We start from the raw sequence: 27,693 nt of genomic DNA, 5'->3' as shown, positions 1-27,693 counted from the left end.
GCCCGGAGCGCGCGGAGACCGCGGGGGCGGGGGCGGGGGCGGCGGCGAGCAAAAGGGGGGAGAAGCGCGCGGGGCTCGGGAGTAAGCGGCGGGTACGAGAGGCATCTACCGTGGTCGACTCCGAGGGGCCCTGTCGGGGATCTTCTCGCGCACTAGAAAGCCGAGGCCCCGGGAAATTCCTGAGGACCTAGCGAGTCCCTAAACTCTTCAGGGGCTCCAAGGGGCCCGGCTTCGCGGCGGCCTCGGGCAGTAACGCTGGCGGCTCCACGCGCCCGGCTAGAGCGAGCCGTCTAGGACTCCTCCCGGAGGGACGAAGGTCGCGTTCCCGGGCTGGGGCGAGCAGCGACCCCGCCCAAGGGAAGAGGAACAAAGGGGGGCCGAGAGGGCGACGGGTGCCTGGGGGAGGAAGGGCTGCGGGCCCCCGAGGCCGACCAGCCGCACCCCAACACCCCCCCCCCGGGGCCAAGCTCCGGGCGCGGGAACCCGCCCCACCCCCGCACCTGCCCCGCGTCCCCACGAGCCGCTCCCCGACTTCTGCGCACACTCGGGCCTGCCCCCCGCCCCCGCCCCCGCGCCCGCCGCCCCCGCACCTGCGCCCCGAGGCCCGCCGCGCCCCCGGGGCACCTGCCCCCAGCCCGCGGCCGAGGAGCCTCACCTCCCGCCGTCCGCCACGCGCGCCCACCGCGCCCACCGCGCCCACCGCGCCCGGAGAGCGCTCCGGGAGGCGTCGCGACTCCGGCTGCCTCGGAGCGGCCCGCGGAGCGAGGGCTGAGCGATCCCGCGAGACTGCGCCGCCAGGTCGGGCGGGCAGGTCTGGGCTCGCGGCGGCGGCGGCGGCGGCGGCGGCGGCCCCGGCCCTCCCCCGGCCCTCCCCCGGCCCTCCCCCGGCCCCGCCTGCGCTGCGGCCGGGCGGCGCCCCATGAGGGACCGTGTGCGGCCGCGGGCCCCGCTGTGCGCCCCGCGCGGCCGCCCCCGCACGGCTGTGCCCCGCGTGTCGCTGTCCCGGGCCGGAGGGCTTCGGCCTCCAAGGGCCTTTGAGAGATCCCTGAAGAGAACCCACTCCCTTTCGGATTTCAGGACACAAAAGAATTCTCGAAGGGGGCAGATTTGCTCCGTGAAGTCAGTTGTCCAAGTTGGTTGGAAAGTGGGTGACTTCCTGGGTAACTGTCCCCCCCCCCCCCCCAAAAAAAATCCCTTTTGTTAATTCTGGGCGTCCAGCCACCCACCTGAGGCACAGGTGCACTTCTAGCTCTGGCAGGTCCCACAAGAACCCTAATAGTTGAACTACTTTAGAAGTCAGTCTAGTGTTTAGTACTAGCTATGCCTCACATCATCTCACCTATTATTAATCCCTCCTTTCTTCCTAAGTAAGACATAAGGAACATAAGGATTTTTTTAGTCTCTCTATTGTTTTGTCTTTTCTAGAACGTCATATGGTTGGAATTGTAAAATATGTAGTTTTTTCAGATTGGGCCTCTTTCACTTAGTAATATTCTTCAGTGTCTTTTCGTGGCTTCATAGCTCATTTCTCATTAGTGCTGAATAAAATTCCATTGTCTGGATGTACCACCGTTTATTTATCCATTCACCTGCTGAAAGAGGCCTTGGTTGGTTTCAAGTTTTGGTGATTGTGACTAAAACTCCTGTAAACACCTGTGAGTAAGTTATCGTGTTGATGTTAAGTTTTCAACTCTTTTGGGCAAATACCAAGTCAGTTTTATAAGAAACTGTCAAAATGTCTTCCAAAGGGTCCTACCATTTTTCATTCCCAATGGCAAAGTTCGAGAGTTCCTGCTGCTCCACATCCTCAACACCATTTGATGATGTCAGTGTTCTATATTTCAGCCATTCTAATAGGAGCAGAGTGGAATCGCATTGCTGTTTTAATTTCCACTTCTCTGATGACATACGATGTGAACATCTTTTCACACACTATTTGTGATCTGTGTATCTCCTTTGATGAGGTTTCTGTTAAGGTCTTTGGCCAGTTTTTAAAGTGGGCTGTTTGTTTTCTTATGGTTGGAATTTAAGAGTCCTTTGTATATTTTGGAAAACAATCCTTTATTGGATATATCTTTTGCAAATATTTTCTCCCAGTCTGTGGCTTATCTTCAAAATCTCTTGACACTGTCTTTCGTAGAGCAGAAGTTTTAAATTTTAATGAAGTCCAGTCCATCAATTATTTCTTTCATGGATCATGCCTGTGGTGTGGTGTTGTATAGAAAAAGTCATCATCAAACCCAAGGACTTCTATATTTTCTCCTATGTTATCTTCTAGGAGTTTTATAATTGTTGAGTTTTTTTTTTTTAAGATTTTATTTATTTGACAGAGAGAGAGAGTGCACAAGTAGGGGGAGCAGCAGGCAGAGGGAGAGAGAGAAGCAGACTCTCCACCTAGCACAGAGCCCAATGAGAGCCACCTAGGCACCTGCAGTTTTATAGTTTTGTTTTTCACATTTTGGTCTATAATCTCTTCTGAGTTAATTTTTTTGTGAAGATTTTGTGTAAGATTTGTGACCAGATTTATTGTTTGACATGTGAATGTCCAGTTGTTCCAGGACTATTTGTTGAAAAGATGATCTTTGCTCCATGTATTGTCTTTTCTCCTTTGTCAAAGATGAGTTGCTATATTTATATGGATATATTTCTGGACTCTCTATTCTGTTCATAGTGAACAAAGCAGGACAAGGACGGTGACAGAATGTCTGGGCGAGGGAGACTGTGGGCCCCGGATCAAAAGTAACTGCACCCTCCAACATACACACCTTGTACAGGCTTCCAGCCCTGGACTTGCCCCATACCCCAGCACCTGTCTCTGTTTTGAGCACGTCTGTTGGTACTATTTTTCCAAAAGCATTTGCTCACTTCATGTCTCTGTGCCATATTTTGGTAATTCTCCATTTATTTCAAGCTTTTTCATTATTATTATATTTGTTGTGGTGATCTATGATCCATGATTATGACTCACTGAAAGCTCAGACCAGGTTAGCATTTTTTAGCAGTAGAGTATTTTTTAATTAAGGTATGTACATTGTTTCTTGAGACATAATGCTATTGCGCATTTACTGGACTACAGCATAGTGTAAACATAACTTTTATATGCACCAGGAAACCAAAACATTCATTTGACTTGCTTTATTGCAGTGGTCTGGAACCCAACCCACAGTGTCTCTGAGGTGTGCCTGTATCTGCTTACATTACCCATCTGTTTTTACATGCTATTTTTTCCCTTAGAGCCCTTTGCATATTAATCGTAGTTATTTTAGATTTCTGGTCTGATAATTCCAACATTTCTGTATATCTGAGTCTGGTTCTGAGACTTGCTCTGGTTCTTCAGATTGAGTCTTCCTGCATTGTACTACCCCCTGTAACTTTTTGTTGAAAGCCAGACACAATGTACCAGGAAAAAGAATAGTGGTAAATGAGGCTTCAGTGATGTGGTGTTGGGCGGGAGTGGAGTAGGGAAACATTCTATAGATCTATGATTAGGTCTCAGTCTTTTAGGGAGCCTGTGAATTTTACAAGAGCTCATCAGTTTATATTCCTCTCAGGTGGGACAATATCCCCGGAGTGGGCTGAGAGGGGTCAGGTATTTTTCTTCTCTCAGGTCAGTTAAGCTCTGATAGAAAGAATCCCAATAGGTTAAGCTTTGGCAAGATAATTTCTCAAGTCTTATTAAGAAGAACAGAATGCTCAGGCATATTTCAATACGATATTTTTCCTCCTTCCCCTGGTAGGAATGTGAGGGGATTTTTCTCCACCAGTTATTGTCAGAACCTGGTAGACCTTCAGGAAGTAAAGCTCAAGGTGTGGGAGTTCCCTGAAGACTGGGTCCCCGTGCGGTTTTTCACTCTTAGACGTGTCCATAACGAGTCTCCAGAAATTCTGCAATTAAGAGTTCAGGCTTTCCCATCCCCAGACCAGAAACTCTATTTCTTCATTTTCTAAAATAAGTATTGGTTTAAGACTTTGATGAATATTTCAGTTGCTACTGCCTTAGCAGGACAAAGTTTCTCTGAATTAAGTTCAAAAGTTCCAAGGGCTATAACAACTCAGAAAAGTTATATAATTTAGCATTGTTGTTAATAGAACACTGATTATATGAAAACCATGATTCTAATAACAAAATTAGGTGATGTTACTAAAATGAAGAGAAGAATATAAATTTTATAGAGTAAATATACCATTGGTAAATTGCATTAAGTTTTTATTTTATTACTTATCCAAACATCTCTGGCCCATCACCAGGCTAAGCAGATGCACATAATAATAATTACATTTCTTGAACTTGGTAATTTGCCTACTCATTAAAATATAGCTTTATACATTAAAATTGTTTTAATTTTGTGATAAAGGTAGGGAGGCAGAACATATTTTATTTAACACTTTGTTAGCTTTCTTTAGGGCTTTTTGGTATGTAGACATGGATTACGGTGTCCTTTGTACTCTTGCCTGGAGTCTGCCCACATCATGTAGGTAGACCTACTTGTAATCCTTGACCTGATGCCTAGGCATTAGGAGTGGAGAGAGCAAACAGCAGTAGGGGGACCCCAGCAGGAGGAGGCTGGGTGAGCTCGAGCAAAGAAAGCAACAGAAGGAGAAAGGAACTTAGGTTCTCAGGGTTCCTTCCCTCCTGAAATTCCCTCCCAAACTCTTGTTTGCCTAACCCTTGAACGCTCTGCCTGTGGCTGCAGTCCCTCCAAGTAACACGTGTGAATTCGATGGCTTACTGACTTAATTTGGAGGAGTCTATGAACACAAAGTAGAGGATAGCCTTTATTTAAAAACTTTCACTTGAAGTGCATGGCCTGTCACTCCCTGCTCTAAAAGCTAATTGCTGCAGCATCTGTAGGCAGAGCCATTAACCTTTTGCTGTGATTGAATCCATTATGGTTGGCTAGAAATAATGCACCTTCTAATGACTACCTTCGATATTACTGGGAAATAAAAATTTCAGTAGTAACATGACACTGCAGGAAAGAGCTACATATTTTTAATAACAGTTTGATGTGTAAGATTGTGTCTTTGGAGCTCTGGTATTGTCATTTGCAAATAAAAAGATTCATAATGCCAAAGAAAAACAGCTTCAGCTCTACTAACACTTTGAATTATATTTTGTACCTATGAGTTTACTGTGATTGATTTTACTTTTAGAGACTTCAATACCTACCATCTGGTCACCTTTAATATTGAATATCTTATCCTTTTTTTCTAGCAAAGCAGTTGTATTAAGTCCAATATTAGAAATGATTATTTTCCTCTAAAGCTTGTAGCATCTAGGAGAAAGGACTTCCGTCTCAAATTTAGTAATATAAATAATAGCTAAATTCATTTCCTTTGATATGCAAAACTAACTTTACCCCTAATTGTGCATTATCTGCTGTTAATGACTTAATATATCTTTTTAACTGTCTTAAAAACAAATGGGATAAGTATGTGTTACTGGGAGACAAAGGAAAATATAAATTAAATTTTACAGAAAGTGGAATTAAAGAAACATTATTTTTGCAGCTCAATAGAAAAATGTTATATAAGAGGTGGACTTTGAGGAGCAACATGAATATAACATTATAAAGAGATTTGACGTACTAAATATGGCATGTGAATGTTTAGAGGGAGCTACGGGATAATTTAATACAATAGATCTTGTGTATTTTTGCTTGAAGGCAGAGGCAGAGATTTGCCCTGAAGCTAATGAAGCTTAAACTTGAGGGACCTTTCTACAGCTTTAATTCTATATTTTAAATCTTATGTTTTTTTTTAAAGAACCTCTAAAATTGTACTTTTCCTGAAAGGAGGAAAATAGTATAGTGGAGACCAGGGAAATGGAATAACTCAGAATTTGAGGCAGTTAATAACAACCACAAGAGCTGATTTCAACTAAGAAAGGGGGAACAGTGGAAGGGGAGGCTGCCGACTTGTGTTCTTATTAATAATACACTTTGTAGAACTAGTTAACTTTTGTTTGTATAACTTTAACAAAACTCAAGACATTTATGTGTGTAGGTGTAGATGTATGTAGGTGTGTATTTGAGGGGCAATAGAGCTGGGCAGTATGGATACGCAAGTTCCTTACTGCACACATCTTCAAGCCAGTATAAGCTCTCCCCATCTCTGTCCCTTGCTTTTCTCCAACCTGGAGGCCCCTTCTGCCTCCTTCTGGAGGCAGAAGGGGGGAGGTGGGAAGTGGGGAGTCCCCGGGAAGAAGAAATGCTTCTCCCATAGTACTTGGCCTGCCCCTTCTCCATTTATGATGAGGAATTTCTTTCCATCAGGAAGTCTTCTTCATTATCTTCTCCCATGGGCTGGATTTTTCCCTCACTGCTATATCCGAAAGTGAAAATCCACACTCAAGGTGAATTCAGCCTCCAAATGAAGCTGCTAATGGACAACTAAAGCCACGATTACAATATTGTATACCTGAAACTCATGTTGTATACCAATTTTGCCTCAAAACAAACAACAAATGTGGGTCAATTTTGGTCTCTTTGTAAATAAGATTCTGGATGGTCACTCATTTTAATGCTAAGACATGCCTTTTGCTTAAATGACTCTACTTTTGCTCAAATTGAATGGATTATAACCTTAAGGATGGTATTTTATTAAAAAGAGAGAAAGATGATTTAAACAGGAACTTCATGAGTAGAATATTTTCATTTCAGTAAAAACCTTGGATAAAAGAAACTTGCATTTTAATTTGATTAACAAATCTATTTTAGCAAAAATGACACTAAGAATTATGTGGACAGTTGAACAACCATAGACACTTGAGATTATAAAAGCAGTTCTCAGGGCTTATTATAGTTACAAGACAAATATGAAAGTTATAGAATGTTTTCCTAAATAAATTTCAATTGGTTTTAACCAAAGACACAATTGGCAGGTCTATATTTAAGTTGGGTGAGATCAGCATGGGGTGGTGGGGAGGAATGTCAGAGATGGAGCAGAGAGATAACAAGATATATTTCCAAGGAGCTATAAGAAACTATTGACATTGGGTCCCTTGTGACTGATCGGAATAAATAGAGTCTAAGGCAGAGGCTGATGTGCAAAGGCTACTCTTACTGAATATATATTACTTTTATAAAAATATTCTGAAGAAAAATTTCACAATGTAGTATATATAAAACAGCAAAGGACAAAAATGAAATAAAAATGGTAAAAGCAACAATTTACCACCATACACCTATTAGGAAGGCCAACATCCACAACATCCACTTGTTACCAAAGTTGGACATGGATAGACATAGGGCTGGACCCAAATATCAAAGGCACAGGCAAGGCTTTATTAGGGCTACAGCTCAAGATGAAGGGAGACAGCACTAATAAAACTAGTCAAGCTGGCTTCCACCAATTGAGGGGGGTCCTGTCTATACAGAGAAAGCTGCAGCGCAGGTTCTCACCATCTGATATTACTAACAAGAGGAAGGGGAAGAGCACCTGGGTGGCTGGGTGGTTCAGCAGCTGCCTTCTTCTGCTCAGGTCCTGATCCCAGGGTCCTGGGATGGAGTCTGGCATCGAGCTCCCTGCAGGGAGCCTGCTTCTCCCTCTGCTTGTCTCTGCCTCTCTGTGTGTGTCTTCCATGAATAAACAAATAAATAATCTTTAAAAAGGGGGGGGGGGGTGCCTCATTCTGATTGGCTGGAAGGGCCTCCTCCTAATTGGTCAAAATTGGCAGGCAGCTCAGGCAGCTTACTGGTGGGTTTTGGATCATGATCTGTATTAAGTCTTGCTGGTAAGTAGGGCCACATCCTGCTTCTGCTCTGTAAGAAAAGTGGTTTAAGAGGAACAGCCAGCAGGGCAGCCCCAGTGGTGCAGTGGTTTAGCGCCACCTGAAGCCCAGGGTGTGATCCTGGAGACGGGGGATTGAGTCCCACGTCGGGCTCCCTGCATGGAGCCTGCTTCTCCCTCTGCCTCTCTCTCTGTGTATCTCTATGAATAAATAAATAAAATCTTTAAAAAAAAAAGGGGGGAGGAACAGCCAACAGAAAGTGCCCCAGGTACACAATGTTTTTCACTTGAGTCTTGTTCCCATGGTCCCTGTCTCACACTGACAACATCAGATTCTAGCAAGGACATGGAATAACTGCACCACTCATTCATTGCTGGTGATACCCTGTTGTGGAAAGCAAAGTGACAATTTCTTACAAAACTAAACATACTCTTACCATACTACCATATAATCCAGCAATCATATTCTTTGGTATTTACCCAAAAAGAATTGAAAACCTACGTTCATGAAGAAACTTGCACACTGATGTTTATGGTAACTTTATTCATAATTGTCAAAATCTGGAAGCAGCCAAGATCTCTCTCAGTAGGTGTTATGGACTGAATGTTTATACTCCCAAATTAGTATATTGAAGCCCTAACCACCAATATGATGTATTAGGAGGTGGGGGTCTTTTAGGGGGAATTAGGTTTTTGTTTTTGTTTTTTTAAGATTTTATTTATTCATGAGGGCACACACACACACACACACAAAGAGGCAGAGACACAGGCAGAGGAGGAGCAGGCTCCATGCAGGGAGCCTGATGTGGGACTCGATCCCAGGACTCCAGGATCACGCCCTGGGCTGAAGGCAGGCACCAAACCGCTGAGCCACCCAGGGATCCCAGGTAATAAGGTTTTGATGAGGTCATGAGAGTAGAGTCCCCATACTGGGATTAGTATCCTTCTAAGAGGAAGAGACACCAGAGCTTCCTTTTTCCATCATGTGCAGAAACAGCCAGAAGGTGAGCATCTGCAAGCCAAGAAGGAGGCCCTCACAAAGTACAAAGAACCAGATATGCTGAGACCTTGATTTTAGACTTCTCAGCCTCCAGAGCTGTTTTTTTGCTTAAGCCACTCAATCTATGGTATTTTGTTGCAGCACCATAAGCTGACTGAGACAGTAGGTGATGGAATAAATAAAGCATGGTACATCCAGACAATGGAATGATAATTATTTAGCACTAAAAAGAAATGAGCTATCAAGCCATGAAAAGACATGAAGAAACCTTAAAAGCATATTACTAACTAAAGGAGCCAATGTGGAAAAGCTAAGTATTATAGTATGGTCCAACCATATCATACTTAGGAAAAGGCAAAACCATGAAAACAGTAAAAAAGATCAGTGGTCACCAGGGATGGAAGGGAGAGGGGGATGAATAGGTGGAGCATAGAGGACTTTCAGAACAATGAAACTATTCAGTATGATACTTTAACTGTGGACACATGCCGTTTTACAGCTGTCAAAACCCATAGAATATACAGCACAAGAGTGAACCTTAACTTAAAGTATGGATTCTGAATGGTGCACCTGGGTGGCTCAGTTGGTTAAGTGTCTGCCTTCGGCTCAGGTCATGATCCCAGAGTCCTGGGATCAAGCCCTGTATTGCTTCCTGCTCTGCGGGGAGTCTGCTTCTCCCTCTCCCTCTGCCTCCTACCCCCAGTTCTGGTGCACACTCTATCAAATAAATGAATATAATCTTTTTTTTTAAAAAAAAGTGGGATGCCTGGGTGGCTCAGCGGTTGAGTGTCTGCCTTTGGCACAGGGCATGATCCTGGCTGAAGTCCCAGGATCGAGTCCCACATCGGGCTTCCTGCATGGAGCCTGCTTCTCCCTCTACCTGTGTCTGCCTCTGTGTGTGTGTGTGTGTCTCTCATGAATGAATGCATGAATGAATGAATGAATAAATAAATAAATCTAATAAATCTTTTTTAAAAAGTATGTATTCTGGGTGATAATGACATCTCAATGTAGATTCATCAGTTGCAATAAATGTACCACTCTAGTATGGGATGTCATTAGTGAGGGAAGCTGCATGTGATGGCTGGTAGTATCTGGGAGCTCTCTGTACTTCCCAATTCAATTTTGCTGTGAACGTAAAGTGTTCTGAAATACAAAGTTCATTAAAAAAGAAAAAGAAAGAGTTCCATGAAAACTTCCCTGAACAAGACTAGCATCTTGGGTTTGAGAGTCTGGTGGTTAATTTCAAGAGATGGGAGAAGTGAGGGTCCCTATCAGGGCCTTAAAAAGTTATAGACAAGATGAGATTATAAGAATGCTCTAAAACAATTACTTAGACAAATGGGGAGGAAAAAAAAGAAGATCTATAAGCAGATAGACCACTATTTCTACTACTCTGCCTAGAGGCAGCAGTCAAATCCCTAGCAGTGGGATGGAGGTGAAGGGTAATAGAGGATTCCCACTGCCCTGCAACAAGTCAGGAATGACTAAGTCCTACTGCGTGTATCTGTGGGATGCGGGGGGAGGGGGTGTTGTACCAGGGTCCCAAGAAATGTCAGAAAAAAACACTAGTAGGGAAATGAATGATACTGCCAGATCTTAGGGAGAAATTAAATAGAGAAATTTTTAGAAAAGTATATATGTCTTGGTCATGTTTCAAACAGTTTGGCAACTGGAATTCTCATTTAAGAAATCTTACAGTAGAGAGCTATATGCTACCAAACTGCAGAAAATGTTGGAATGGATACACACACTCCTTGGCTTTTTACTGCTGGACTAGTTTAACCATGATTGAAGTGTTGGCAGCCCATTGTATTCAACAAGAAAAATAGTGATTTGAGACATTTTGTAACTATCATGAGCTGCAGAGAAACCACATCAAGGAGGAAAAAACTGGATACATCTCGGACATTAGGGATGATTATTAGATCTGCTTTTATCATTTTATTTAGCATTTGATTCCCTGGTAAAGCCTTTTGCATAAGCCTATCTCCTACACTTTTCTAAACCTAATTTATGCACATTTCCATTTCTGGGTAAGATGGAAAATCTCACAATGGAAAACTGATTCTCTTTTGGGAAAGGAGTGTTTTTTCTAATTGCTCCCATACTTTTGGTAATGAGCCTTTTTAAACATTTCTCCTGATCACGGTTCTAAGCTTCAAATATAACAGTGAAATTCCTTAAAAACAAGAAATAAGAAAAACGACTTTGAGTTGGGAGAAGCCTGGAAAACGAATGAGGCATTTGGTCTGGTGTTCTGTAGAGAGCCTGGTGAAAGGCATGGTGGGGGTGGGGGTGGGGAATACGCACAACCACCAGGTTTTGTGAAGGTAAGTATAGTCCCTGCAAACAGTCTTCCCTTTATATTTTACATTGGATAGCAAGAGGCACTGTAGGGCGTCTAATGCCAAGGGCTGTAGCTTTAGGCTTCCTGGGTTGGAAACCTGTGCTAGACATTTACTAACTCTGTACCCCAGGTAAGTGTCTTCAGTTCTCTGTCATGGCTTCTCTATCTGTCAAATCAGTGCAACAATAATAATGTATTTCTCACTGGTTGCTGTGAGACTTAAGAATTAGTTTATATAAAGCATTGCAACTATTACCTGGCAAGTAGTAAGATGTCCAATTAATGTTGGCTACTAAGTCCATTGAAGAGGCCTTCTGGGATACAAGCATTTGATGGCAACATGACCTAGTCTGATTGGGACATCAGGCATTCCCTGTCTCTTCCCGTCTCAGGAGGTGCTTTCGAGAATCACACAGCAACCACTTGATATTGCCCATGAGTTTACAGGTTAACTGCGGGGCGGGGGGTGCATCTTCTGGTCTCAGCTAAGCTTCATGCATCTGTGGTCCTCCACAAGCCAGCAAGGTGCGAATGCTTCCAGAGGTCGGCTGGCTATTGGCTGTGCCGCTTCTCTTCCCCATGTTGCCCTGTATTCTCCAGCAGCCTTTTCCAGCTAGGGTTCATCCACAGGGTTCTCAGGGTTTCCAGAAGGACAGCAAAAATACGCAAGGCCATTTGAGACCTAGACTCACAACTGGCGAATATTGCTTCTGTTGGATTCTGAGCTAAGGAATCAGAAGTGAGCTACAAGGGGAAGTGAGCTACAAGGCCAGCCCAGACTCAAGGGGTGGGTGAATGCCATCTCTCCATGGGAGGAGCTTTAACATCATCTTGCAAAGGGAAGTGGGTAAAGGGGAGAGAGTAAAGTGTAGCCACTTTTGCAAACAGTCTTCTGCACTACCCAGTTTAATAATTTCTTCTACAGCATTTCTGGCAGGTGGTCACATGGATCACCTTGAAAGACGGGCAAATCGCTGTTTTATAAGGCAGCTCTATGTTGGAAAGTTATTCATTATTATGCCCCTGTAAAGACACTGACTCTCATAGAATCTTTGAATCATAGGATTGAAGGTCATCCAGGCAACGAACATGTTGAAGCCGGATTCCTGTACAGGAAGCCACAGGAAGTCTGCAATTTCCCTGGATTTGTCCCGGTTCTATCTTTTGGAGCAAAACAAAACATTATGTTTTTAAGAGATTCTTACCAAGGCCTACTTGGCCATTACATAACAGGTACATATTCCATTACAGTCCCTATTCATTTTTTTCATTCATTTATTCATACATTCAGTATCTATTAAACTGATTCCTAAGCCAGGCACTCATCTTAAAATGAGGAAGAGCGTGACATTTCAAATCACTTAGATTTACCTATCAGTCCCATTTTGCCACTTGCCAACAATGTAACTTAAGAAGTTACTTGATTTCTCTAATTCTCAGGTTCCTCATCTGAAAAATGAGTATGTAATTACCCTTACCTCACAGGGTGGTTGTGATAAATTAAATAACAAATACAAAGTGTCTGGCCTTTAGTAGACACTCAGTTAATGATAGCTATTGTCGTTATTATTTCTCTTAGGGGACTATCCTTGCCCTGGATGTTTCCTGGGATCTCACAGTCTCCTGTGGTCCTTGATTACTCCTCATGTCTTGGCAATAAGTAATATTTTACATCAACAGCATAGCATAGCATAGCATAGCGGTTTGAATAAATGGCCCTTGCATTCAGACATATGTGGGTTTGAAACCTGGCTCAGCCATTCACTAATCTGTGACTTAGACTCTTAAAGTTTTAGTTTAAGAATCTGAAAAATTAGAATAATAATAATTCATAGATTTGGTATGAGGATTATATGAGAGATAATCCTTATACCATAAATAATATATGGGTTTTATGTACCCTTATATTATTTAACTATCATGAGCTGCAGAGACCCTATATCAAGGAGGGAAAAACTGGATACATCTTGGACATTCTCCAAGATGGATGATGTATCCCTAATCTGCCTTATATTACTTAAGGGTACATAAAACCCATAGCATGGTGCCTGACATTTTGTAAGTCCCCCCACTGCCCGCTCTCCACCTAATGGAAGCTATGAATTTAATCCAGTGCATTGTCATATGTGCAGCATGGTGTCGTGGGAAGACTAGAAGAAAACTTGAGTTAAGTTGCTCCAGCTCTCAGAGTCTTCACCTCAATGTGTAAGGAAGGGGATGGATCCTGATGTCCCCAGGACAGCTTACAGTTCCAGTAGCCCATGATTCACTTCTTCTGGTTCTCTTATTCCTTTCATCAGAAACAGAATTAGGTAGGAGTGTCAGGGTGACCATAGAGAGCCCAAGAAAGTGGAAATTCACAGCCCTTCCAAGATTAAGTAATCTCTTACTGTGAGCATCTCTTCTCTGCTTCCCAAGAATATGCTAGGCCACCCTCTCATTGACAATCATGTACTGTGGTCTGGAAGGCCAAAGTTAGGGAGAAATTGCCCTCTTTCGTCCAGAGTTTATGCCAGGAATTTAATAAAGTGCTAGATAGAATACAGGGTGTCACAGCAGCTGCAGGCAACTAGACAGAGACTGTTCTAGAAAGTAGAAATGCCACTGTCAAATGTTACAGTAAATGTTTAATAAACTTTATTGTTTTCTTACATTTCCCCTAATATGTCCTCAAAAGTGTAGAAAAACAATCTTTTGCCTCTTCCTCTACACCTTCTCATGTATGCTTTTTGTGATTTTCTTTTGAATGACGTCTTATATACATAACAGGTGTGGAAATAACCTAAAATTGAAAGACAGCGATAACTAACGGCCAGGGATTAATTTCCTGTCACTGGCTTAACTATTGTTCAGAGGTTAGAAAGGAAGATTGTAGCAAATTATTTCCTTCCATGCTGAGAAGGAAGTGCCTTATGCTGAGGCTAAGCATGCGCTTTGAAAAAAAATTGATCTGTCTTGGCAAATGATGTCCTTAAGGATAAGTCTCCCAGACCTGAGGACTGGATCTAAGATGAGACGGAGAAGTTTGCACAACAATGGTGGGTCTTGTGTTTGCCTGTTTGTTTTTCCTTAATGCCAAGAGCTCCCACTAGTGTTAAAACATATCCACAGGAAATACTCAGAGCAACCCATGATTCTGACTAGCTTAAGTGAAAGATCTGGTGTGCCTGTGCTCTGGTCATCACATAATACTTAGAGCAACCTATCCAGGCTAACAGCTACATGCAGGCTAATCTTGTTATTGTTGGCTTAGGTTCCATATAGGGCTTAACATTCCTTTTATGTTTATCCTTTCCTCAAAGGCTCCCTTGTAAGTTATCTAAAAAATCTACCATATTTAACAATGTAGTTGAGCAAAGAAAAATATATATATAGTGATAATATATATAATGAAATATAATCTGGGGATCCCTGGATGGCTCAGCCGTTTAGTGCCTGCCTTCAGCCCAGGGCAAGGTCCTGGAGGCCCCGGATCGAGTCCCACATCAGGCTCCCTGCATGGAGCCTGCTTCTCCCTCTGCCTGTGTCTCTGCCTCTTTCTCTGTGTCTCTCATGAATAAATAAATAAAATATTTTTTAAAAAGAGATATAATCTACACTTTTATATTATATATTATTTATCTATATAGTGAAATATTATATATATATATATTTTTTTTTTCAACCCTCATGATAGAATGTTCCACTCCTTCAACACCACTGCAAGGACAGTCATGTCTTGTCAAATTCCTGTCAATCTCAACTGGAATGTTGTTCTCTAAGCAGCTAACAATATAGAGACATATCTATGTTATTTGTACAAAAAATAAGTATCCAGATACTAGTCTGTTCTCTTAAACCACTGAAAGAGAGAGATTGTGGGAGATAGTGCTAGTTTAGGCACAAAATAGTAGAGTTTGTAATAAATCAAGCCCCATAATGTATTAGAGCTATTATAAAACTTTTGTGAACATTTATAAATCTTTCTTATCTCTAAGAATGTAATAAGGAGGGGTGACTGGGTGGCTGACTCGATTGCATCTAACTCGATTTCAGCTTAGGTCATGATCTCAGGGTCATGAGATCTAGCCCTGCGACTGGCTCCACACTCAGCTCAGAGTCTGCTTGTCCTTCACCCTCCTCCTTCTCCTCTGACCCTCCTCCTATGCACTGTCTCTCTTTCTCTCAAATAAATAAATAAAATCTTGAAAAAAAAATTTAATAAGGAAAAATCAGTCAGACATAAACATACCTTGCAGTGTATTATGGGTAAAGCCTTGTGGCCTGTCATAGTGGTGTCAGAAAAATCACCCCTGAGAACAAAATAGTTATTAACAAGAAAACTTATCACTGTGGCAGGTCCATCAAAAATTATTTGGACATAATTGCAAACTTCTATAGCATATGATAATTAGTCAGTTTTCTGTAACATGGCTTTAATAGTATGATAATTAAGTCAGGTAAAAAACAAAACAAAACAAACCAGTCCATACTATAGGAAGAATAGAAAGACTGAAATCACTAGACAAGAGACAAAGAATAACATGGGAGAGAAAGAAACCATTCAGCAAAGACATCCACGGAACTACAGATCTAGAAGTGTTGGGAGCCAAGTCAGCCTACCATCACTCCATGGACCTCCTGCATATTGCCCTGCCCCCCATGATAAAGTTTTGGAAATATTTTAGATGATAATTATAATGAACATTTATTGAGTACTTACCATGAGTCAGACATTTGCTGAATGGTTGCATCATCTTGCTTGGTTCTGCCAGTAACCGCCCTCCTAAAAGGTAGGTACTATTATCATTGCCATTTTACAGCTGGCTCCTAGAGACTGAGTAACTTGCCTAAGGTAACACAGCGAGGAAGTGAGAGGGCCAGAAAGGGAATGACCCCACATCTCTCTGGCTTGGACCCTCTACCCACCATTTGCCTGTTGCTCAGCTGTGATCCCCTGTGCATCCCAGGGGTCTAGGTCTGCGCTATCGTATAGGGAAACCACTAACTGCACGTGGTGCCTCAAATTAATTTAAAATTAAATAAAGTTTAAAATTCAGTTCCTCAGGGTGCCTAGGTGGCGTGGTCAGTTAAGCGTCTGACTCCTGGTTTTGGCTCAAGACATGATCTCAGAGTCGTGAGACCGATTCCCGCCTCTGGCTCCATACTCAGGGCGGAATCTGCTTCTTTCCCTCTGTCCCTCCCTTCCTCTCTCTCTCTCAAATAAATAAATAAATAAAATCTTTTAAAAAATAAAATCAGCTTATTCGTCATGGAGACCACTTGATACCTGTTTCCTGTGATTGGAGGTAGTGTAAAAAAAAAAAAATTCCTACCTCCATTTGCCTAATAGCTTCACTTTCTCAAGTTTGGTTTTTCTTCTGTAATTCTTCCTTCTTTCCTCTACCCCTGAAAAGGTGGGAGATTTCAATATTTTGTGGAAAAGACCATCACCTCCTGGATTGGGAAAGTCCCTCCTCACTTTCCCACATGGGGTCTTTGCTTACCCCGTCGTGTCACATTTAGTTGTTCATGGATCTGTCATCTCCCTCACTAGCTGGACGACACTGACCACTTGCAAGCAGAGATAGTTACACCTCCTTGCATCCTTAATTCTTTTTTTAAAAAAATATTTTATTTAAAAAATGTATTTATTTATTCATGAGAGACACAGAGAGAGAGGAAGAGACATAGGCAGAAGGAGAAGCAGGTTCCCTTCGGGGAGACCAAAGCGGGACTCGATCCCAGGACCCTGGGATCACCACTTGACCCGAAGGCAGATGCTCAACCACTGAGACACCCAGGTACCCTGCATCCCTAATTCTTATCCCAGGGCCTGGCAGACCTAAAGAGCTCCAAATAGAGCACTGGAATGAATGAATATTACAGTTTATGAAACATATTCATTTATTCATCATCAAAATATTTTACATAGAAAATTTGAATATAAGAAACGCATGCCAGAAACTTTACTGATATTAATTTTAATATATAAGGAATACATGTACTTAAAATACCATGAACTGTGCTCTTTATCATGTGGTTTATCTTAATCCCATCGATTTTTCAGCAATTTCCAGCAGATGGCACCAATAAATATTGTCATAGGACTGAACTGGAAATTGGTTGGTATTTTTTGACATGTACCTAAAAAAAAAAAAAGCAAAATGAATAACACTTACTTAGTTCAAATGATAATAATAACTAGCATTTATTTAGCATTTTCCAGTTAACAAAGTGCTTTTATACCCTTGTCTTAATTGTCTTTCGAATTCTGTCAAAGTACTGAGAAAATTTTATTATGCATTTTAGATTTTTGTTGACATCTCATGTAGTCACAGTAACAGGATAATTTATGCCAGTTAATGACTGTATTGTTAGTTTATATTTATGACACACCAATCTTTCAAAGACCAAAACTTTCTATGAAAAATTTGGGCATGATCCTACACATGAGAACTGAACAGTCACTCAGACACTAATAATTTAGTGAACTATTCTTCTGGCTCATTAAACAGTAATGATTCCTTTCATTTATATAGTGTGCTGTGGATGCAAAGTGCTTGCACAGACACAGCACACTATATAAATGAAAGGAATCATTACTTGCAACAGCTTTATAATGCGGGTAAGAAACTAGCTCTCTTCCTGTCCTTTCCCATTCTTCATTCCTCCTCTTGGGCCCTGTTGCTGCCTTTTCCAGCTTCACTAGCTCAGCCTTAATATGTCATAAATTTTGGCAAAACTCCAGAGACACATGAATGGCAATTAATATTGGTTTCATTTTAAAAATTACAGGGAAATACTCAAGTTAAAACTCATGTCTCAGGGCACAGAGTTATCTGACACCAGGGTCCCAAACAGGAATATCTACCTTTCCTCTCCCTTCCCAGCTAGACGGAGTCATGTTTCCTCCCCACAGCTTCTAGAAACCACTACCATAATTTCTATCTCTATGGATGTGCCTATTCTGAAACAGTTTCTATAAATGGGATCATTCAATGTGTGTGCTTTGTGGCTAACATTCTCCTAGCACAGTATTTTCAAGATTCGTTCATGTCTGTTGGGTTTGGTTGGTGTATAGTATAGTTTAATTCTATTTCCTTACTGATTTTCTGCCGGGGTGTTCTATTATTAAACGTGGGGTAAAAAATGATTCTACCCTTTTGTTCTTACCCTGTAACTTAAAGTATTGTATATAATAAAGTGCCTTCCGAAAAATAGATGAAATAATTACAATAAATTATAATAAATTAATATATTTACAATTTCATTGTAAGTGTAACAGGAGAGAAAAACAGAAGTAAAAATGTAAAAACTGCAACATATGGGCAGCCTGGGTGGCTCAGGGGTTTAGTGCCGCCTTCAGCCCAGGGCATGATCCTGGAGACCCGGGATCCAGTCCCAGGTCAGGCTCCCTGCAGGGAGCCTGCTTCTCCCTCTGCCTGTGTCTCTGCCCTCCCACCCTTCCACCCCCCTATGTCTTTCATGAATAAATAAATAAAATCTTTAAAAAAAAAACCAACCTGCAACATATGATGATCTTATACCTTTTAAATGGCCCAATGGGTAAAGAGTTTCTATTGGGATAAGAAGCCAAAATTTGAGGGGGTCAAAAAAAGGATTATGTTGATTCTTTTGTCTTGTTAAAATGGGACTTTACAGAATAGTAATCAAGTTTACACAAAAGTGTCTGTTGCAAAGTGTCTTTTGCAAGTCAGAAAAGGATTTTCTGATAAATGAGTCAAAGATGGCAGCATAAGTTACTTGCAAAGGCATAAGAGAATCAGGCTGATGCAATGTGTGTTACTTTCAGGATCAAATATACAGCATGGTGACCAGAGTCACCAGTATTGTATTATATACTTGAAATTTGCTAAAAGAGTAGTTCTTTTTTTTTTTTTTTTAAATTTTTATTTATTTATGATAATCACAGAGAGAGAGAGAGAGAGAGAGAGAGGCAGAGACACAGGCAGAGGGAGAAGCAGGCTCCATGTACCGGGAGCCTGACGTGGGATTCGATCCCGGGTCTCCAGGATCGCGCCCTGGGCCAAAGGCAGGCGCCAAACCGCTGCGCCACCCAGGGATCCCTAAAAGAGTAGTTCTTAAATGTTCTCAACACACACACACACAAATGGTAATTATGTGAGGTGTTGGAGGTGTTAACTAACCTTATTAAGGTAATCACGTTGCAGTACACATGTGTATCGAATCACCATATTGCACACCTTAAAATTTACACAATGTTATATATCAATTATATCTCAATAAGGCTGGAAAATAAAACAGAAAAAAGGTGCAGTATTTTCCTGCATTTGTCAATGCCACTTCTGCTGGATGGGCTATCAGTGCATGCAGAGCAACTCGCCAAGTCTTGGCAGAAGTGCTGCTTCAGGGGATCCCTGGGTGGCTCAGCGGTTTGGCGCCTGCCTTTGGCCCAGGGCGCGATCCTGGAGTCCCGGGATGGAGTCCCGCGTCGGGCTCCAGGCATGGGGCATGCAGCCTGCTTCTCCTTCTGCCTGTGTCTCTGCCTCTCTCTGTGTGTCTATCATAAGTAAATAAATAAAGAAGTGCTGCTTCATCAGGAGAAGTATTAACTTTAATATCTAGCCCTGAGTCCTGACACATGCATAACCTGATTTCGAGAATTTAATTGGCATGCTTGACTTAATATTAAGGACTGTCTACATTGAGTTGATGAGGATGTGGAGAGAGGGGAACCTTCTTGCACTGCTGGTGGAAATGCAAACTGGTGCAGCCACTCTGGAAAACAGTGTGGAGTTTCCTCAGAAAGTTAAAAATAGAACTACCCTATGATCCATCAATCACAAAAATACAGATTCAAAGGAGTACGTGTACCCCTATGTTTATAACAGCACTATCAACAATAGCTAAACTATGGAAAGAGCCCAAATGTCCACCAACTGATGAACGGATAAAGAAGTGGTACATATATACAATGGAATATTACTCAGCCATCAAAAAGAATGAAATCTTGCCATTTGCAATGACATGGATGGAACTAGAGTGTATTATGCTAAGTGAAATAAAAGAAAGACCAGTACCATATGGTCTCACTCACATGAGGAATTTAGGAAACAAGATAGATGGGGAGGGCGGGAAGAGAGAGGGATACAAACCATAAGAGACTCTTAATAATAGAGAACAAACAGGGTTGATGGAGGGGGGTGGGGAGGGGTAGTGGGCTAATGGGTAATGGGGATTAAGGAGGGCACCTGTCGTGATGACTGCTGGGTGCCGTATGTAAGATAAACCACTGAATTCTACATCTGAAACCAATATTGCACTGTATGTTAATTAAAATTTAAATAAAAATTTGAAAAGGAAAGAATTGTCTACCTTGAGATTTCATAATGTACTTTGTTCTTCACCATGCTTGATTCAGCAACTTAGTGACCTTGTAGTTGCAGGCATGTTTGCCATCTCTTTTTCCTTTCTACCTTACATAATGAATGAATTTTTTAAGGCTTAAGTAAAGAACCAAAAGGAATGACTGTGGAGTTGATCCCCTGGGAGATGTTTGAAAATTTGGGACTCCTTTCTTCTAGACTGTGCTTCCTCCCCTTAGCACGGCAGGACCTGGGGTCTCTGGTTCCAGCAGTCTTCACTGGGCTCAGGTGATTTTATGATGTCTAGTTGCGTTCAGATTTGTGATCTTCTAGGGTAAGACACTGTACTGGGGGAGGCTGGTTAGACCACAGAGGGATCACCATGACCTTCAAGCCTGTTCATTTTCATCTGTCAGACAAATAGATTTTGCTTTTTTTGTATACAGAGTTAGGGCAAGGATATTGTTCTGACTGAGAGGAAGGATGATGTCATTTCTTTGCTAACTGTAGTCATTGTTCAGGAACATATTGATATGGTTCTATAGCTGGGTTTATAAGTGTTTTGCTTGTAAATGGCCAAGGTATGCATGGACATCTTTGTCTAGACAGGCTTTGGCACTCACAGGAAATCTCTGTTTTTCCTTTTCCCTTGGTCCCTGAAATGTGCACAAAGTCCTTTCCCTTGTTCTTTACCACTCCTCAGACTATGTTCTAGGGTCCTCTGATTTATCCATCAGGATTCAATAATAGATAATAGAACACTCTTTTGCTTGTTTTAGCAAGAAGGGATTCAATATAAAAAATTAGGTGCTTATAGAACTTCAAGAGGGGCTGGAGGGACAGGTTCTAGGCTAAACTCCTGGGGATGAGCTCTAATTCAGCTCCACATAACTGACCTGGCAAAGGAATGGCTAGAAAAGAAGAGGAGAGAAACTTAGGATCTTGGTCAAAGTTTTTGCCACAACGGTGTCATTGATTAGATATACGGATCAACATTGTTTTATTATGTTAAGACTGGGGAAAAACTGGGGCACCTGGGTGGCTCAGTGGTTGAGTGTCTGCCTTTGGCTCAGGTTGTGATCCTGGGGTCCTGGGATCGAGTCCCACATCAGATTCCCCACAGGGAGCCTGCTTCTCCCTCTGCCTATGTCTCTGCCTCTCTCTGTGTGTCTCTCATGAATAAATAGAATCTTGAAGAAAAAAAAAAAAAAAGGATTGGGAAAAAACTGACCTGTCTCTTGGGCCCATCCAATATAGTCCACAGACCTGCAACATCAAATCCCCCAAGAGCTTGTATACAAATGCAGAATCTTGGGCTTCCACCCCTACCCTGATGAATTCAAAGCATTGAGGGAGGGCAGAGCCCGGGAATTTGTACTAACCAAGTCCTCTAGGTGATAGACACAGCAAGGGTGACCAACCGTCCTGGTTTGCCAGGAACTGTTGAAGAGATCTGTGGGGCTTGGGGCTTGCATTGCTAAAACTTGAAAAACCCTGGGGAGGACAGGACCAAGTGGTCAGCTCAGATGCAGCACTAGTTTGGGAAATACATCTTTGGCCATCTGTGTAGACGCTTGTTGGTGGGGAGTGGAGGGGAGATTTGTGACTCATAGATAGAAGGGACAATATTATCGGAGCAAAGTGACAGTGAAATTCTGCTCACTGAAAATAACTTTAGTCAAAATAGCAAAATGCTCATTTGTCACTACTTGTCATATACCACAGAAAGAAGGTGCCAAAATTCCCAGCTGAATGACTTGAGAGTGAGATGACAAATTGAGAAAGCACGTGTTGCAGAGGAATGTCCACATGCCATACACATTCAGTTGTACAACGTTTTTTTCCGATAACTGAATTTAATTTTAATCTCAAGCCCCCCCTTCCCCTCCACCCCGCCCCGGTATGGTAGCATAACTTAATCCCAGCCATTTTAGAGAAAACCCAGTCAAATCAGAGTGTTTTAATTCCAATTCAGGGTTTGTTTGTTTTTTTTCATTCGATTCAAGATTTTCACCACCCTCCCCACCCCATTCCCTGGATTATGGCTAAATTCCAGGAGCTCTCACAGAGCCACAGGGTTGGAGGTCAGGGAGGTGGATGTCCCCTTCTTATATTTCTGGAGATGTGCATCACCCCACTGGAAATTTGTAGGACATCTGGGTTCTCCATCTGATCTGTAGTGGGTCCAAGAAGGTCACTTCCCCTCCCTCTTTTCTCCATCTCAAAGTATCTTCAGGCCCGCTGACCTTCCTTAGCTACATTTGAGCCCCTCATTATGGAGTGGGAAGGGTTTACAAACATACATTCTGGATGTCCTCCCACACTACCGCAGGGTTGTAGGCGATCTATTATGGTTGTCTCAGGCTCTATCTGCCTAGACATATCAGTTGCCATTTCTATTACGGATAACTCACCACATAGGCCTGGAGCGATTGCAGGAGGCTTGTCACCTGGATTTTCACCTGGGAGCAAGGCACAGAACCTCTGTTCTTGAATCCCCCAATCTGTCTGAATTTTCTTTGGAGGATTCAGTTGTGAATCTTCTGGCACAGGAACCTGCTCAGGACCCACAATGTCCTTCTCCTCACTGACTTTCAGTTCCTCCCTTCATCCCCCAGTCCAAAGAATTGTTATTTCAACCCAAGTGGGAAAATTTGCATAATCAAGAACTACTCTCAATTTGTATTTATGGCATCAATTTTATACCTTGAGTTCTTCAGGATTGGAGCAGAAACTGCTATTTGCAACCCTATAGCCACTCTCTTTCTACTTCTGATTTTATTTTAGAGCATATACCCTATAAAAGATTACAATTTCTAGGCTCTTTTGCAGCTAAGCATAGCCACGTGACTAAGTTCTGGCAAATGAAATACAAGCATGAGTGTTCATGGGACCTCTGTGCTGCCTAGGTAAGTGATCTGACTCCACAGGAAGGAATACTTTTTGCCTTTCCCTAGTTCCTATTGCCTAGATATCCCTAGATGTAAATATAATGATGGGAGCTCTAACAACCATTTTGTACCAGGAGGTAATTCTAAGGCTGTAAGTCAGTACTAGGAGGGAACTAAAATACAGGTGGAAACTGAGTATCTGGTGACAATGTCAGATCTACACACCAGCCTTCTTTTAAAAGAAAGAGAAACTTTATTTAAGCCTTTGCACTTCATTCTATCTCTTACAAGGTTAACAGAGGTTTTCCTGAAAATCCTTTTTTCTTAAGCCATTTTTTTCTGCCATTTGTTTACAAGATCTATGTTGAAACTCAAAAGCTAAAATTGAGCTCTTTCTGTTTCCTTGAGTTTATGTTCTTTTCTGAGAACCATGAGGAGGACATCTTCTTGCTGTCTGAAAGAATCGAGAGAAAGAAGCAAATATTAAGGGATCCCTGGGTGGTGCAGTGGTTTGGAGCCTGCCTTTGGCCCAGGGCGCGATCCTGGAGACCCGGGATCGAATCCCACGTCGGGCTCCCGGTGCATGGAGCCTGCTTCTCCCTCTGCTTGTGTCTCTGCCTCTCTCTCTCTCTCTCTCTCTCTCTCTCTCTGTGACTATCATAAATAAATAAAAAAAATTAAAAAAAGAAGCAAATATTAATATTTAAAAATGTTATATCTTCACACATGAAATTTATCCATGTAGTCACTAGGCCTTGGATTAAAGCCTAGAATTTAGAGCTTTAAAAAGAGAAGCTTTTTTTTTTTTTTTTTTTTTTTTTTTTTAGAGAAGCTTTATAGAGAAATAAAAAGTTGTCAATAAGTTTAATGATGTCTGCAAGCAGCTCTACAGGAGTTTGAAAACTGGCCACCAATAATATATTCTGAACTCTCTCTCCCAGGTCCTACTCAACACCCAAGTATTTTCCCCTCAACAATTGAAGAGTCAACGTCAGTATCATATTTCTTTGTATCGCCTACTGAATTTCACAGTATGCCCTTAGTTAGCATTTGCTTCCTGCTGTGGGGCTTGTTGGGTTGCCCCTTTAATGAATAGTACAAGCAATCAACCTCATGAATAACTTACTCTCCTCTGTTGATAATTACAGCAAATTCTATTCCTTCCTAAGGAAGTAACGCTTAGTCAATCGTGGTTAACTAAATTAAAAATTAAGTTTCCTCAAATAGATATATATCACAGGGCATGTCTGCCTTTCTTGATTTTATTTTTCTGCAAGGTTGTAAATGGAAGCACAACATCCCACCCAAAAATATGCCACTTTGGCACATTATTTTATTTTATTTTTTTTAAATAAATTTATTTTTTATTGGTGTTCAATTTGCCAACATACAGAATAACACCCAGTGCTCATCCCGTCAAGTGTCCCCCCCAGTGCCTGTCACCCACTCACCCCCACCCCCCGCCCTCCTCCCCTTCCACCACTCCTAGTTCAATTCCCAGAGTTAACTCTGGCACATTATTTTAAACAAAAGTTATTCAAGAAAAAGCTGGTTACAAGGACACTCTGATCGCCCTTCATCTCCCTGTAAGCAGGAAGTAAACCTCCCATGTGAAGGTATCCCCCCTAGTCCAGGAAGCTAGAAGTCATCCTTTAAAAAAAGGGAGGGGGCGGCCCGGGGCGCCCTGGTGGCTCAGCGGTTTAGCGCCACCTTCAGCGGGGGGTGGGGTGGGGGTGTCGAGTCCCACGTCGAGTCCCACGTCGGGCTCCCTGTATGGAGCCTGCTTCTCCCTCTGCCTGTGTCTCTGCCTCTCTCTCTCATGAATAAATAAAATCTTTAAAAATAAAAAAATAAAAAATAAATTAATTAATCTTAAAAAAAGATTTTATTTATTTATTCATGAGAGACACACAAAGAGAGGCAGAGACACAGGCAGGGGGAGAAGCAGGCTCCATGCAGGGAGCCTGATTTGGGATTCAATCCCGGGTCTCCAGGATCACACCCTGGGCTGAAGGTGATGCTAAACCGTTGAGTCACGCGGGCTGCCCTAGAAGTCATCCTTTGGTCAGAGATAGGAAATACAAAGCCAAGAAAATTGTATACACAAACTTTGTTACTTCATTAATTTACTACCCAAGCCCAAACCCCACTGTTTTGCCAATTCTTCACAAATTTGTTGTTTCTCTGTCTAAAAAGCATGCAAGTTGCCTGCTTTGGTCACTTTTTTGAGTCTCATATCTTTAAGGCTCCCATATGTATGAACCTAAATGTGTTTTTCTCCTGTTAATCTCTCATGTCAACTTAATTATTAGACCAGTCAAAGGCCCTAGCAGGGAAGAAGGAAAAAGCTTTTCTCCCCAACAGCTGTGACTAATTTGGTTACCTAATTTGCTGGTATGGATGTTGAGTTAGCTCAGCAATCTAGAGAAGTAGAATTAATTCAATAATTTATATTTATATTAGAATATAATAAAATAAAAGGTATTTATGTTTCATCTCTAAGAATATAGTCCTCCTTTGAAGATTTACTTCCTTCCTTTTATTAGATATTCATGACATAATTTCAAGTTTTATAGTATCAATTTAAATTAATTAACTTGATTCTTTGATAAGCATTGTAGCCCTGACCATGTTGACAAGGAGACCATGTGACTCATATTTTTTTCATGACAGTCTTGATTTTCGACTGTTTATACTCCACCTCATTCCACAAAGAACGAACTGTCATAAGAATGTACGCAATAATACCAATAAAATTCAAATACAGAATCATGACCAAGGAAAATAAAGAGGAAATTGAGATCAGATAAAAGAAAACATAAATATGTAAAACCCAGGAATCTGTGCCAGCAATTGTTTCCCATTTGTCTCTGAGCTTCCGGAAAGCCAAAGCAAAAGAGAAGACACAGTAAGTCACATAATTCTCATTATTAGAAAAAAGGAAGCGGACAATTTCCTCAGGAGGTGCTTATTTTGTCCTGGCAGCAAATTCTCCCAGAAATTATTTGGGATTACCTAGGATGCCCTGAGTTGTGTAGGGGTCGAAATCCTCAAGAATATTCACAAAGTAGCAAATTGTGACTCACTTTCTTTCTTTTTATTTTTATTTTATTCCCAAATCAGTATAGTTTTTATTGAATTCTTAAGGTATCACAAATAAGTCTGAAAAATCATCTGGCATCTTGCTGTTTCTGTTGCTGGACAACTCAGATCTTATTCATCAGCCTGCTGAACTGTTCCTTTTTCAGAAACATAGATACCATCCCCAAATTTTCTGATATCCTTGTCTTTAACAGTTATCGCTTGCTGAATCAAAGCAGCTGAGTTCGAAACAAGCTCAATGTCATTTCCTTCAAGAATTAACTCATCTTTTTGGGCTTGAGATACAGAACAAGCAACACCTGGCCTCATCCAAACCCCACGAATATATTTTTCACCTAAGAAATTTCTGATTTCAACAAGAGAACCATTCTCCTGAATAACAACGTTGATGCGGAAGTGAGCATACACAGATGTCATCTTGTAACAGAAGCCCTGTGTGACACCCTTGATCATGTTCTGTATGTGACTACACATCGTGCAAACAGTAGTCAGTTCTTTTGTATTTCCCCACCATTTGTCAACTCGGAGCCTCTTCTTTTTCTTTCCGAGAAGACTGAGTTCTACATTGATGTGATTGAAGTCCCTTCGCAGGGTTCCTCTGGGGCCCTTCACGATCACAGTGCATCCCTTCAGGGTGTTGTCAACATTTTCTGGAATGTTGACAGTCTGATTGCTGAGAATGATCCTCATTCTCGTAATAGATGCGGCAAAGAGAGCTGTGACTCACTTTCTTTTACTTTAAACCAAAGCTAAGGAAATAACTCTTAATTAAGATTCAGTGAATGACCTCCCAAAGTGGTGTTCCCAGGGAACAATGTTCTGAAGGAAACTCAGAGGATTGTCCTTTTAAAAAAAAATGTGCTCCATATGAAAATAAGTTTAGGAATCTCTGAGTTAACCAGTCAGTTTTTTTTGTTGCAGAATTTTTCAGAAACTTTGATATACTATACATTGTGGTTCTCAAAAGCAAAAACAAAAAAACGGCCATAGGGTGAAGCGTTTTTTATTTTACCAGAGAAGCTTTTTCTTCTGAGGCTCACCTGTGAAAAATCTCCGAATTCTGTGACACACAGTTTGGAAAGGATGAACCATGATTGCCGGCTGGAAATGCAATCACGAGAGGGCAGTGCAGTGGTTTTTGTGGTTAATAGCACGTGTGTTGGTCTTGGGCAGATTTGGGTACTAATCCTCTCTAACGCCTACCAGTTGCATGACTTTGAAAAAGTTACCCAAACTCACTGAGTTAGTTTCCTCATTCATAACATGAAATGCATTAATTAGACAAGTATT

General features: G+C 41.7%; 1 protein-coding gene, 1 long non-coding RNA gene and 1 pseudogene across 5 annotated transcripts in view; 1 reads left to right on the top strand and 2 right to left on the bottom strand.

Moving 5' to 3' along the window:
- FZD6 (frizzled class receptor 6) overlaps window positions 1-818 on the bottom strand; it is a 41,332-nt gene extending 40,514 nt beyond the window's left edge. Inside the window, exon 1 of one of the 3 annotated variants that reach the window (XM_077846857.1) lies at window positions 656-818. The gene's annotated coding sequence lies outside the window, so the exon portion shown is untranslated. Of the gene's footprint in view, window positions 1-109; window positions 428-655 lie in introns of those variants that run through there. The other 2 variants (XM_077846861.1, XM_077846858.1) reach the window with 2 other exon arrangements.
- On the top strand, window positions 12-6,617 carry LOC144283136 (uncharacterized). Of its 2 annotated transcripts, none has more exons than XR_013351496.1 (2): window positions 12-92; window positions 6,276-6,617. It is a non-coding gene; the product is annotated as an uncharacterized LOC144283136 (long non-coding RNA). The 2 variants fall into 2 exon arrangements; XR_013351497.1 differs by lacking the exon at window positions 12-92 and adding an exon at window positions 929-1,160.
- Window positions 6,618-26,420: 19,803 nt separating this feature from the next.
- On the bottom strand, window positions 26,421-27,116 carry LOC144282828 (large ribosomal subunit protein uL6 pseudogene; annotated as a pseudogene).
- Between the last annotated feature and the right edge of the window lie 577 nt (window positions 27,117-27,693).

The sequence above is a fragment of the Canis aureus genome, chromosome 14 (genome assembly GCF_053574225.1).
Source record: "Canis aureus isolate CA01 chromosome 14, VMU_Caureus_v.1.0, whole genome shotgun sequence".
Lineage (NCBI taxonomy): Eukaryota > Metazoa > Chordata > Mammalia > Carnivora > Canidae > Canis > Canis aureus.
Note: the sequence above shows the minus strand (reverse complement) of the source record. Positions and strands in the feature narration are given on the sequence as shown.